The 12362-nt window shown below is 42.4% G+C and overlaps 1 protein-coding gene across 1 annotated transcript in view; it reads left to right on the plus strand.

Annotated features, from left to right (window-relative positions):
* The window catches only part of WWP2 (WW domain containing E3 ubiquitin protein ligase 2), a 148304-nt gene that overhangs the window by 99423 nt on the left and 36519 nt on the right, over positions 1 to 12362 (plus strand). The window lies entirely within an intron of this gene.

Here is a 12362-nt window from a genome sequence, read left to right on the forward strand (position 1 = left end):
AATATTACTGTATGTTATTCCCATGGCCGGGGCTGACGTTAGCGCGGGCTCCTGGTTTTCTTGGAGCCACCTTTTAGTTCAGAATTAAATCTGATGCTGAAGGCCTTGGATGACAAGAAGACGGCCCCAGCAGGCCAAAAGCGAGTGGAGATTAAAAGCATGGACCTGGGAATCAAGTAGATCTGGGTTTAACTGCCCACTCAACCCTTTATGACTTTGCCTGCATGACTTACCATCTCGGTAAGGTGGAGGTAATAATCATGCGTATCTTTCTCCCCAGGAAGTTAAGGGACTCAAATAAGCCAGTGTATATGAAGCCCTCACCCAATGGTGGGTGTTATACCTGGTGAATGATATTTTTTAAGTGGGTATGAAGGAACCATAAAGGAACAGACGGTTCTGAACTGGGAAACAGAGTCTTGTCTCAGGACTATTGTTCACTTTCAGGGCCAGTCCCGTTTTGGTCCCAATGCCCATCCTGGTTATCAGTTGGTACTGAGGAAACCAATGTCCATATCACCACAGTCACCATGGTCTGGCCAGTGGTGGTGGTGCGTGGGTGATTCACAGAGGAAAAGGGAAGGATGGATGGTTTCTTGCTTGATGTATAACATTCTGTATTGTTCTTAAACCACTTTAGAAAACCCCGTTGTTTAAGCAAAAAATCCTAAATCCGAAGGCATTTGCGATCCCCAGCATTTGGCACACAACTTAACTTATATTTCTTAATAAAACACAATGAACACGTGAAAAATATTGCAAATAGTTTTTAATACCTCAAACCCGGAGAGAATTGGGGGTATTGAGAGGTGGCTCCAAAAAGTCTTTTGTGAAGTTTTTGATTTTGTGAAAAGATTCATAAGCAATTGCTTGTGTGTAACTCCTCCCTACAGAGGCGTTCTTTTTTTTTTTTCTCTTTCCTACGTGGTAAGGAATACTTGAAAGACCTTTGTTTGGTTTATAATTTGAAATCTGTATATAATTTGGGGGGAACAGGGCAGAATCATTTTGGCAGAAAGGAGAGAAGATGGCTTCTCCGGGTGCTCCAGGAGCTGTTTGTTTGCTTTCCACTGAGCAAATGCCTGGAGGGCGGGCTTCACTCCTGGTGTCAGTCACAGGCAATTAGGGCTAATGGCTCAACGGGTCTTTATGTAGGGCGTGTGTGAGGGTTACTGTTCTCCTGGATTGGGCTCTTCCTGTTTCCAGGCAGCTGGAAAACTCCAGGCCTTGAAAACACCCTTTATTCTGAGTCTGGCGATTGAGCAGCTCAGAGAAGCCTGTTCTCCTACCCACCCCACCCCGCCCCTCCCCACTTGAACACGTATAGTGGTCCAGAGAAGGGTACCGAGACCCAGTTTTCCAGCCCAGATGGACTTCCAGGTGCCCACTGGAAGCTCGGGTACTTTGCGGGCTGTCTCAGGGCCTGGAGATTGCCACCGGCACTGCTGAGTGTGTGGCGGTGAGGATGGCAGGCTTTCAGTTCTCGGCTCTGTGACAGCAAGCCAGAAAGGGCGCACTTTCCACTGTGAGCCTTCCAATTCACAGACCTACCGTCCCCGCCCTAGCTTATTTACAAGTTTAGGAGATTCAGACAAGATGAGTTATTCCTCTTTTCCTGGTATCTTTTTTTTTTTTTTACTTTTCTGAAATTATTTTATTTTATTTTTATTTTTTAAATTTTTTTAAAAATTGGGGTATACATGCTTTACAATGTTGTGCTAGTTTCTGCAGTATAGCAAAATGAATCAGCTATATGCATACATATATCTCCTCTTTTTTGGCTTTCCTTCCCATTTAGGTCACCACAGAGCATTGAGTAGAGGTCCCTGTGCTCTACAGCAGCTTCTCATTAGTTATCTATTTTATACCTAGTAGTGTGTATATGTCAATCCCAATCTCCCAGTTCACCCCACCCCCGCCTTTCCCCCCTTGGTATCCATATGTTTGTTCTCTACATCTGTGTCTCTATTTCTTCTTTGCAAGTAGGTGCACCTGTACCATTTTTCTAGATTCTACGTATATGCGTTAATATATGATATTTGTTATTTCTGGTATCTTGCATTCAGGAGTCAGGGGACCACTTTTAACCTTTTTAAATAAAACTCTGAGCATGACATTTCACCACTTAGAATGCTGCAATGGCTTCCTATTGTCTTCAGGGATAAATTCTCAAATCTTAATAAGACCTAAAAAGCCCTGCAGTGTAGGACCTCATCTACCCCTCAAGCCTTCCATGGAAGACATTCTTTGCTTTGCTCTCTAAGCTGTAGCCATAACTTATTTTAGTTTGACAGATGTACCCCACTTTCTCTGGATTTGGGACCCTCTGCCATGCTGGTTACCCTTTCTGAAACCTTCCTCACCATTTTGTCCATTACTTTCTATCCATTTTCAAGTCTCAGATTAATCAGCACTTCCTCTGGGAATCCTTCCTCGATCCCCGGTAGACAGGGTCAGACCACCCTGTGTACTGTAACTTCTCACACGTGTAATTGCGTGTTTTGCGTCTCTCTGCCTTGCTGGGCTGTAAACGCCAAGATGGCAAGAAGCCTGGCACAAAGTCGGCCCCCAAGACATACTTGTAGTGAATTAATGAATCGATTTAAATGCCATCTTTTTTTTTTTTTCTCCACCTGGATGAATGTTTTCTGCTTCTTTGATGCCTCAAATAAAGAGGAACTATGACAGGAATACTGCATTTTCTTCCCAAGAACAAGACCCTAAGGGGTTACTAACTAGGCTAGGTTGTCTGGCTTTGGGTTCAAGTATGAATCTCTCACAGGGTCAGGATGCTCCTCCTTGCTCACTAGGGGTCCTCACGCCCTGGGAGACACTGTGGACCATGTCTCCCCTTTGCTAAGGCATTCTGAGCCATGCTAGACTGCGTTTTCATGGCATCCAGCTGACTTTGTCTCTTTCTAACCTTACCTTCTCAATCGCCTTTACAGAGGGATCGGGCACAGTTCATTTGGGGATCCCAAGGGCTTATTTTTCCAGTTGCTGCATTGCCTTTCTGAAACTTGCAGCAGATGAGACTGGACATAAAGATGTCACGTCTGTCTGTGTGTTTTAGTGACCGAAGGCCACCAAAAACTGGGCCACATAAATCCAAATAGAACACCCTTTATCCCTTTCCTCTCTCTCCCTGTCTCCAAACCCTCCTGCTTTCCCTACCTTTTAATTTAATTAGCACGAAAGAAGCTAGTTGGAAGGGCATGGTGTTTTCAGCTGGCAAATGTCCGTTAAAGGAGGGGGTGCCAGGAAGGCTCGGGAGACATGGTGAGATAGTGGTCCAGGCAGTGGGCAGTGGGGAGGGAGGCCACTTTGATCAGCTGGGCCTGCATCTGGTTTTTATCAGCAGGGAGCCCACTTTGGGGACCAAATGCTCATTAACAGACCGTGTGTACATGGCTTAGATAAACTCCAAGTGCGTCCCAGGCTCTGCAGCTCGCCCAGGCCCTCTCACACAGAGGCACATTATTTCACCCTGGCAGCCCGCGCTGTGCTGTGGTTTCTTACATAAGGGAGGCCGTTGTGTTTGGACTCTGCCGACTTACCTCAGCACTGCCACTTCACACCATCCCTCTCCTCTTGCAGTCATTGGCTGCCCTGGCCGTTTCCTGCCTCAGAGTAGAAATAATTGAGGAGGGTGATTTCTGGATCTGTTTGATTTGCCATCTTCCCCTACCCCCAGGCCCAGTAATGGAGACCCAGAGGTCCTTTCTCCAGGTGGTCCTTGACACACTATCAAGGATGACAACCTGGTAAGAGTTCTTTGATGTTTTCTTTGTAGAGACACTTTAAGAGACATTGGAATTTGCAGCTTTTCTGCTAAGTTATAAACCAGCTGCTGCCATTGAATTTCATTCCAAACTCAATTTTGGCGCTAGCCAAAGATCCTTACCCAAGGAGTTTTAAAGCAGTGCTTCTGAAACTGTCTGTGAAGAACTAGTCCTTGTTTTTTTTTTTTTTTTCCTTCTGGTTTTGTTTGTTCTGTTTTAATTTTTTTTTCAATCTCTTATGAACCTTTACTTTTGTCCTCTGTTCTGTTCAGTGAGGCAGATCTACAGATCACATATTTGGATGTTGTGGCGATGTCAAATTGGTCCAAAAGTTTCTAAACATCTAGAAGCTTCTGTACTTTTCTGGTTGCTGAATAGTAACAGTTTGAGCCATGGACCATACTTTAGTAGCAAAGGATTAAAGGATTATACTGGAGAATCTGTGCCTTTTTGCTAAGTAGTATGGTTTAGTTCTTGACTCTGCAGGGAGTATTACATGCTTAGGTAATGCCAGATAATACATGTTCCTGGCTTCCTCCTCCTCATCTCAGGACAAAAGCCTTATTTCCAAAGATTCTACTGTTGTTGGGGCTGGCCCGTGAGAAGTTCTCGCCCTGCTATATGTATGTATTCATGTATAATTAGGAATTTTCATTTTTTACTACACTTTCTTGAGAGCTCGTCAGGAGTTGGGATTATTGGGTTTTTGTATTCCCAGCACTTAGCATAGTATTTGGCTCCTAGGGAGCTGGAGTGAGAAGTGTTTGTTGAATGACTGGATAAGTATTTTCATTCTCAATAGCTCTTACAATTTTTTACAGGTTTTTTTTTTTTTTTTTTTTGGAAAACTTAGAAAAAAAAGTAGAAGAAAGAAGTAGAACAACAGCAATAACAAACACACACCCACCTAGATTTGACCACTGGTGCTTTTCATGCACCTTGTGTATTTTTTTGCCTGATCATTGGTGAGAGTTAACATGTGTTAAATGTTTCCAGAGTGCTGGGGAGTGCTAGGTTTCATACGTGGGTTATTTCGGTCTTCACAGCACTCTGTGTAGTAGCTACTTTCACCCTTATTTTGCAAATGAGGAAACCTTAAGCAGTTTGCCCAAGACCACATATACAGACATGTACACGTCAACACACATCTACCAAAATTTTTTGACAGTCTTAGGGTATGTGCTTTTAAAATTTATTTTCTAATTGTAAAATATTTTAAGCATGCAGATAAGAATAGAAAGTAATATAAGAAATACCTGTGGGCTCCCCTACCCAGCCGTATCAAACTTTAGCATTATGCTGCATTTGCTATAAACCTTCCCCCTGTTTTTTAACCTCTTGATGAAGACTGTCAATAAAGTTGAAAGTCCCTGTGAACCCCTCCCCGGTCCCATTCCCTATATACAGAGATACATGGAACTTGGTACATTCATTTAAACTGCCATATGGTCTTCTGTTGTATGAATAGGTAAAATTTTATTTATGTTATAATTAAAATTTATTTATATTTACTGTGTATATTCTATATCATATAAATGTAAAATATAAAAAATAACATTTTATATTTGTGTTTATTTATATTATAATTACATCTTTGCCTTTATAAACAATGCTACAGTGAAGTTTTTTCTGTGTATGCCTTTTTGTGTGCATGTTCGTTTCTTCAGTGCAAGTACTGGAACTAGGATTTCTTCTTTGTAGGAAGATGAAGGTCTTCAGTTTTAGTAGACACTATCAGATTGCTTTTTTTTTTTTTAATGTTTTTTATTTTTTTAAAGATTGATTGATTGATTGATTGATTGCTGTGTTGGGTCTTCGTTTCTGTGCTAGGGCTTTCTGTAGTTGCGGCAAGCGGGGGCCACTCTTCATCGCGGTGCGTGGGCCTCTCACTATCGCGGCCTCTCCTGTTGCGGAGCACAGGCTCCAGACGCGCAGGCTCGGTAGTTGTGGCTCACGGGCCCAGTTGCTCCGCGGCATGTGGGATCTTCCCAGACCAGGGTGCGAACCCATGTCCCCTGCATTGGCAGGCAGACTCTCAACCACTGCGCCACCAGGGAAGCCCCAGATTGCTTTTTGAGTCAGCTCACCAGTTCATGCTCCCGTGAGCACGCATAGCATTCCTGCTAAAACTTAGAATTGTCAGATTTTTTTTCATGTTGGCCAGTCTGATTGGTGTGAAAGGGTATCTCTTGCTGGTTTTAATTTGAAAACCTCTTCTTACATGTTTTTTTAATTTGGTTCTTGAGTTTCCTTTCTTGTGAATTGTCTATTCATATATTTTTATCCATTTTTCTGTTTGCTATCTGTCTTTTTTAATCTGCAGGATTTCTTAATATATGCTGGATACTAATCCCCTCTCAATTATGTGCATTGCAAATATTTTCTCCCAGTCTGTGGCTTGTCTTTTCACTTTTTTATGTTGCTTTTTATTGTACAGGAGTTCAAATTTTTAGATAGCCAAATCTGTTCATCTTTTTCACGTGCCTTTTGTGTCTGTCTGAAATACTTCCTTTCTCTGATGTTGTAAAAATTTTACACGCATACATGATCCCCCTGCCCCCATGTTTTGTAGATTCTGATATGCATGTTATTTCACATTTAACTTCTTTAAAATCAAGATGTGATTTACAAACATTGGAGTGTCATAGTTTAATTGGCAGCATTTTTTTCTTTCTTGGTGGTATGTTAAAAATCTTAACAATTGGTGGCATTTTAGATTTAATGAAAAATAGTATATTTTTATAATTTTTAAACAAAATTTTGATTGTCTTATGCATGTTATTTTTTCACTTATTTTTGTTACCCAATATATTGTAAACATCTGTACAAATCTATATTATCCACAATGATATTTTAAATGATGGAATACCCATTATAGAATGAACATAATTTATTTTACTAATCCTCCACTTTGGAGCATTTAGGTTGTTTCCAGTTTTTCTGTAACATGCTGCAATGTACTGTGATGGATGCACTTAAAGCTAAATCTTTGACACATAATTATTTCCTTAGGATATTTCCTGGAAACAGAGTTGCTGAATTAAAGGGTATTCATGTAGGAAAGGTTTTTGACTGAGTTGCCAAATTACCCTTAGGAAAGAGTATACCCATTTTTGCTCCCACTAACTATTTTTTAAAAATATTTATTTATTTATTTATTTGGCTGCGTCGGGTCTTAGTTGCAGCATGTGGGATCTTTAGTTGCGGCGTGCAGGATCTTTAGTTGCAGCATGTGGGATCTAGTTCCTTGACCAGGGATCGAACCTGGGCCCCCCCTGCATTGGGAGCTTGGAGTCTTAGCCACTGGACCACCAGGGAAGTCCCTCACTATTTTTAAGAGTGCCTATTTCCCTGCATTGCCAAACTTATCTGCACAGTTTTTAAAATCGGCAATAATGTTAAAAAAATTTTTTTTAATAGACACCGTCTCTAGGAATTGTCTTGCCTGTCTGTGAGAGCATATCTTTTTTTTTTTTCTTTATTTTTTTGCCTGTGTTGGGTCTTAGTTGCGGCACTCAGGATCTTTCATTGCGGGGTACGGTCTGTTTGTTGCAGCACTCGGGCTTCTCTATAGTTGTGGCATGTGTGTTTTCTCTCTCTAGTTGTAGCACGCAGGCTCCAGGGTGCATGGGCTCTGTAGTTTGTGGCATGCAGGCTCTCTCATTGAGGTGTGCGAGCTCAATAGTTGTGGCGTACAGGCTTAGTTGCCCTACGGCATGTGGGATCTTAGTTCCCTGACCAGGGATCGTACCCACGTCCCCTGAATTGGAAGGCGGATTCTTTACCACTGGGCCACCAGGGAAGTCCCGAAAGCAGTTGCCATCTTCCATTGAAGAGCTTTGGGGACTTTTCCAAGGCAAAGAAAATGGGATGGGTGAAGAAGAAAGAGAAGAAAAACAGACCTTAATTCAGAGTCCTCTGTAGCTACTACTGTGCCCCCCTGTGATTAAGGGGCATAAAGTGCTGGTTGTTGATAGTTTTAAAAAGGGGGTTAGTGTGCTTGGATTTAAAGGAAAGCTCAGTATTTCAAGAAGGGTTCTTGGGGGAAGGTCTGAGTTTAACACACTTCCTACCCAGTTTACAGAGGACCTACTGAAGCAATGAAAACAGTGAGTAGGAGATGTGTTCCGCTGCACACAGATTTTTGACTCATAAAACAGTCTGACAATGTCCCTACAGGGGAAATAAATCTTACCGTTCACCCAGGAAGTGGCCAGAGGTTGGGGAATAGGATTTGGTTCAGAGTTAGAATTTATTATAAGAGCATGAAGTAAGAAAATATGAATTCCCTGTAATATTTGCCTGAGGGGAGTTGAACTTCTACATAGGCAGCTTTAAGAATACCTAAATACTTTCAGTGTATTTTTCTGAAGTTTAGTTTTTGTCCAAGTAACCAGCAAGGCATCTTTTCTTTATTGGTGCATAAGTGTTCTGGCATGACTTTGTTTTCTGATGGAGAGAGTGTATTTTGAATGAGAGTCAGCTTTACTAATGCCCAGTGCTTTTGTTAATAAAATTTATTAACAAATTATAAATAATACAAATTAATAATGTTCTTACTAAGAATTTGTGAGTGTGGTGATATCATCTCTGATACTAGCCTGAAATCCTCGGATTGTCCAGCTTTAAATTCCTTCCCAATTTAATCCGACTCTTGGTGAAACTGTGATTCTGTCCAAACTTAGGGGAATCTGACCAAGAAGTGTGTTGATCAGGATGGTTGAATATACACTGTAACAGCAAGTAACTGAGAATTGATTTCCTGAAGACCTTTTAGGAAACCTTCCACAAGAAAATGTGGTTCAGGGAATTCCCTGGCGGTCCAGTGGTTAGAACTCCGTCCTTTCACTGCCGAGGGCCCTGGTCGGGGTCCCGTTAAGCTGCGTGGTGCATCCAAAAAAAAAAAAAGTGTGGTCACTGTTAAGTGACCAGACAATTTCCTTTCAAATAACATAGGGGAGAAATGATTGGATGCCATCCTAATAATGGAATTGAGATTTTCATCCTTTACCTTTTTTTTTTAATGGTAATCTTTTATTTATCTATTTATTTATTTATTTTTGGCAGTGTTGGGTCTTCATTTCTGTGCGAAGGCTTTCTCTAGTTGCAGCAAGCGGGGGCCACTCTTCATGGCGGTGCGCGGGCCTCTTCACTATCGCGGCCTCTCTTGTTGCGGAGCACGGGCTCCAGACGCGCAGGCTCAGTAGTTGTGGCTCACAGGCCTAGTTGCTCCGTGGCATGTGGGATCTTCCCAGACCAGGGCTCGAACCCGCATCCCCTGCATTAGCAGGCAGATTCTCAACCACTGCGCCACCAGGGAAGCCCATCCTTTACCTTTTTAACGATGATGGTGGGGGGGATGGGGGCATGGGCATGGAAGATACACAACTTGTTAACAAACGCAAGTTCGTGTGCCCAATGGACAGTGAGGCCAAACAATACCGAAACATCAGAGTTTGGAGCAGAGAAAGGTTTATTGCAGGGCCATGCAAGGAGATGGGTGGCTTGTGCCCAGCAAACCCTGAACTCCTCAAAGGGTTTCAGCAAAGCACTTTTAAAGGTAAGGTGAGGGAGGGGCATGGTTAGTTGTCTCAGGCTTCTTGGTGTTGGAATCCTTTGTTTTTGCAGCTAGGTCAAGTCACACTGTTCCTGTAGGTCAAGTCACAATGTTCCTGTAAACCTCCAACAAGACAAATGTTATTCTCTGTTCTGCAACTTTTTTTTAATCTCTAAATGAATGGCCTCTTAAAGGTCAGAGTCTTGAGAATGGGCTATCCTGTATATTTTAGGCTATAGGCAACATTCTTTTGCAAAAGGTGCAGAGCCAGCATGACTAAGCACAGGCAACAGAGCACTAAGGTTAAAGTAAAAGAAACTGATCTAATATGGAGTCAGATTTGCTCTTCCCTATTACAAGCTGAATAAAGGACAGTTAAAATCCATAGGAGCAAAGGGAATTTAGGTTAAAAAAAAAAGTACAGAGATTAATTGAAATTGGAGACGATTTTTTAAGTACTTTCAAAATAGAAAGACCCTGTGTAGTCCATGGTCCAACTAAAGGCTATACATCGAAAGCCAAGGAGCAATGTGTTGGGAAGGGACCTGAATCAAGCTTGGTGCTTTGAACACTGTTTCTGAGAGCATCAAAGAAAGCTATTCAGTGGGAGAGGATATGACCCACGTGACCAGGATGCAGTATCGAGACCCATGGGTAGTTTGATTGAAAAGCCTTTTAATCTCAGCATGAAGAAGATGCTTATAAGGTTCAGAAACCTAACCCCTGCCAGGGATGTGCTGATGAAAGGTCACTGCCAGTATCACTTTCTTGGCATGGGGAGACCAAACCAAGACAGTCGGAAGGCTCAATCTATATGGGTCAGCAGTTACAGAGGAGAAATGAGAATCCGGGGGCTCGTTTGATTGACGATAGAATCGACCGACTCTGCTACACAAATGGAGGGGAGGGATTTGTATGAATTCTGAGGAGCCGTGCAGGTAGGGAGGAGTTGAGAGTTCTCTAAGAAAAGCAGTTAGGCCAGGTCACGGATCAGGGAGGACCCACATGGACATTTAATCCGAGCAGGAGTCCAATTTTAAAAGGAAGAATGTAGATATCAAAAAAAAGGTAATGGAAGAAAGGTCTCGTTCCTCTTGGTAACTATTTTTCTAGCTAAGCCAGTTGAGAGGGTTCATAGAAGGACACTGAGATTCGCTGGACAATAACGGTGCCCAAAAGAGAGCCTTTCATTTCTAGGATCAGCTGGGATCAAAGACAGGATAGACAGGTCTTGTCAAGGCTTGGGAGGAGCCATCATAACTCTTGAATATAAGCAAAGAGGACTTCACACCGATTTCCTTTCTGGCAGTGCAGGAAGACCACTGTGTCAATTCAAGGCCTTTAATTCATGGAATTTTAAGAATTATTCCATCTTCAAATGAAAATATTAGCCAAAGTATAATAAAACCAAAGTTTTCTCCTTGCCTCAAATGAAATAGAAAAGAAGCCAGAAGTCGAGACCAGTTATAAGATGAAATTTGTAACAAAAGAATTGTTGGAATAAAGAAAAAATGTGTTTTAGCACCTTTTCTCTCCAACTGCAACAACACATATTTTGTCTTCATTCAAGGGGCAGCCCCACCCACCAATTATGGTCAGTTTTCCAGTTAGTGACTGCAAAATGAGCAAAGTTGTTTTATTGGTGCTTTTGTGCCACAAAATTGCCAAGGACAGGAAGGATAGAGCTAATTTCTTAGGAAATGCTGAGGAATTCTCAGCTCCTTAAGTCTTTATTAGGAGCAAATGTTATGAAAGAGTGGTTTGCTACCCTTGCCCTGAGGAGCTTCCATATTTCAGTACTTACCCTTAAGCCAAGTATCTTTCTCAAGACTTTCCTTATTTCCAAATTCAGATGAATAAAGAGGGTATTGGATTTGCTGCTTGATCACCCAGCAGACAGGAGGAATTTAGAGAGCTGGTGTGAAATCACAGTATGTTAGCCTTTTTTGCTGAAGGGTCCCCTCCAGATCCCTACCAGTCTTTTGAGCTGGCAATATCTGTTACTCTTTTGTCTTAATTCAGAAGGGCATCGAGAGGGAGAAGAGCTTTAACTTTACCCTGTGTTTATTTTCACCTGGTCAGTTTTGTCAGAAGATTCTGCCCTTTCAATAAAATACTGACTGAAGTGCATGAATCTTCCTTTTGCAGTGGGAGGAACCCAGGGCACCTGGGCCAAGTCGCCAGTATCTGCTTCAACCAGAACCTTGAGTGGGAATACCCAGGAGAGAAAATGTTCTCGAGCTCATTTTAATGGTGTTTATAGCACTCCGGTCCTCAACACAGTAGTTGATCCCTTTTGAAAGGAGAGAGTATGGAACTACCAGACCTCACTGCTCCGAGGCGTAAGCCTCCCAGTGGTGCAAAATGTGCAGCCTCTTCCCATAGATTGTATCTGAGCAGAGGGTTGTGATTAAAATGGAGCCTAGAAATTAACTAGGTGGACTTACTATAATTTCTCCCCAGTCGTCTTGATCCTATAGGTCCCCCTACCCAGACTCCTGTGCTAGGGAAAGCTGTTCACGTTGAGGTGGGCTTTGGAAAGGCACCTGGCACCTTGTCTGCTGGGTTGTGGGTTCCTTATAAGTTCCAGTTGCCCTTCCTTTTCCTCCTTTTTTCCTTTCAGAGTGACGTGGTAAAACTCATGGGCTAGAGAGTCAGAGCTGAGTTTGTTTGTTTAGATTTTTCTGATGTGGACCATTTAAAAAAAAAACTTTAAAAATATTTATTTATTTATTTATTTGGCTGCGCCGGGTCTTAGTTGCAGCGTGTGGGCTCTTTAGTTGAGGCATGTGAACTCTTAGTCGTGGCATGTGGGACCTAGTTCCCTGACCAGGGATCGAACCCGGCCCCCTGCATTGGGAGCATGGAGTCTCAGCCACTGGACCACCGGGGAAGTCCAGACGTGGACCATTTTTAAAGTCTTTATTGAATTTGTTACAATATTGCTTCTCTTTTATGTTTTGGTGTTTTGGCCACGAGGCACGTGGGATCTTAGTTCCCCGAGCAGGGATCGAACCTGCACC

The sequence above is a fragment of the Balaenoptera physalus genome, assembly GCF_965194825.1.
Source record: "Balaenoptera physalus genome assembly, chromosome: 19".
NCBI classification, from domain to species: Eukaryota; Metazoa; Chordata; class Mammalia; order Artiodactyla; family Balaenopteridae; genus Balaenoptera; species Balaenoptera physalus.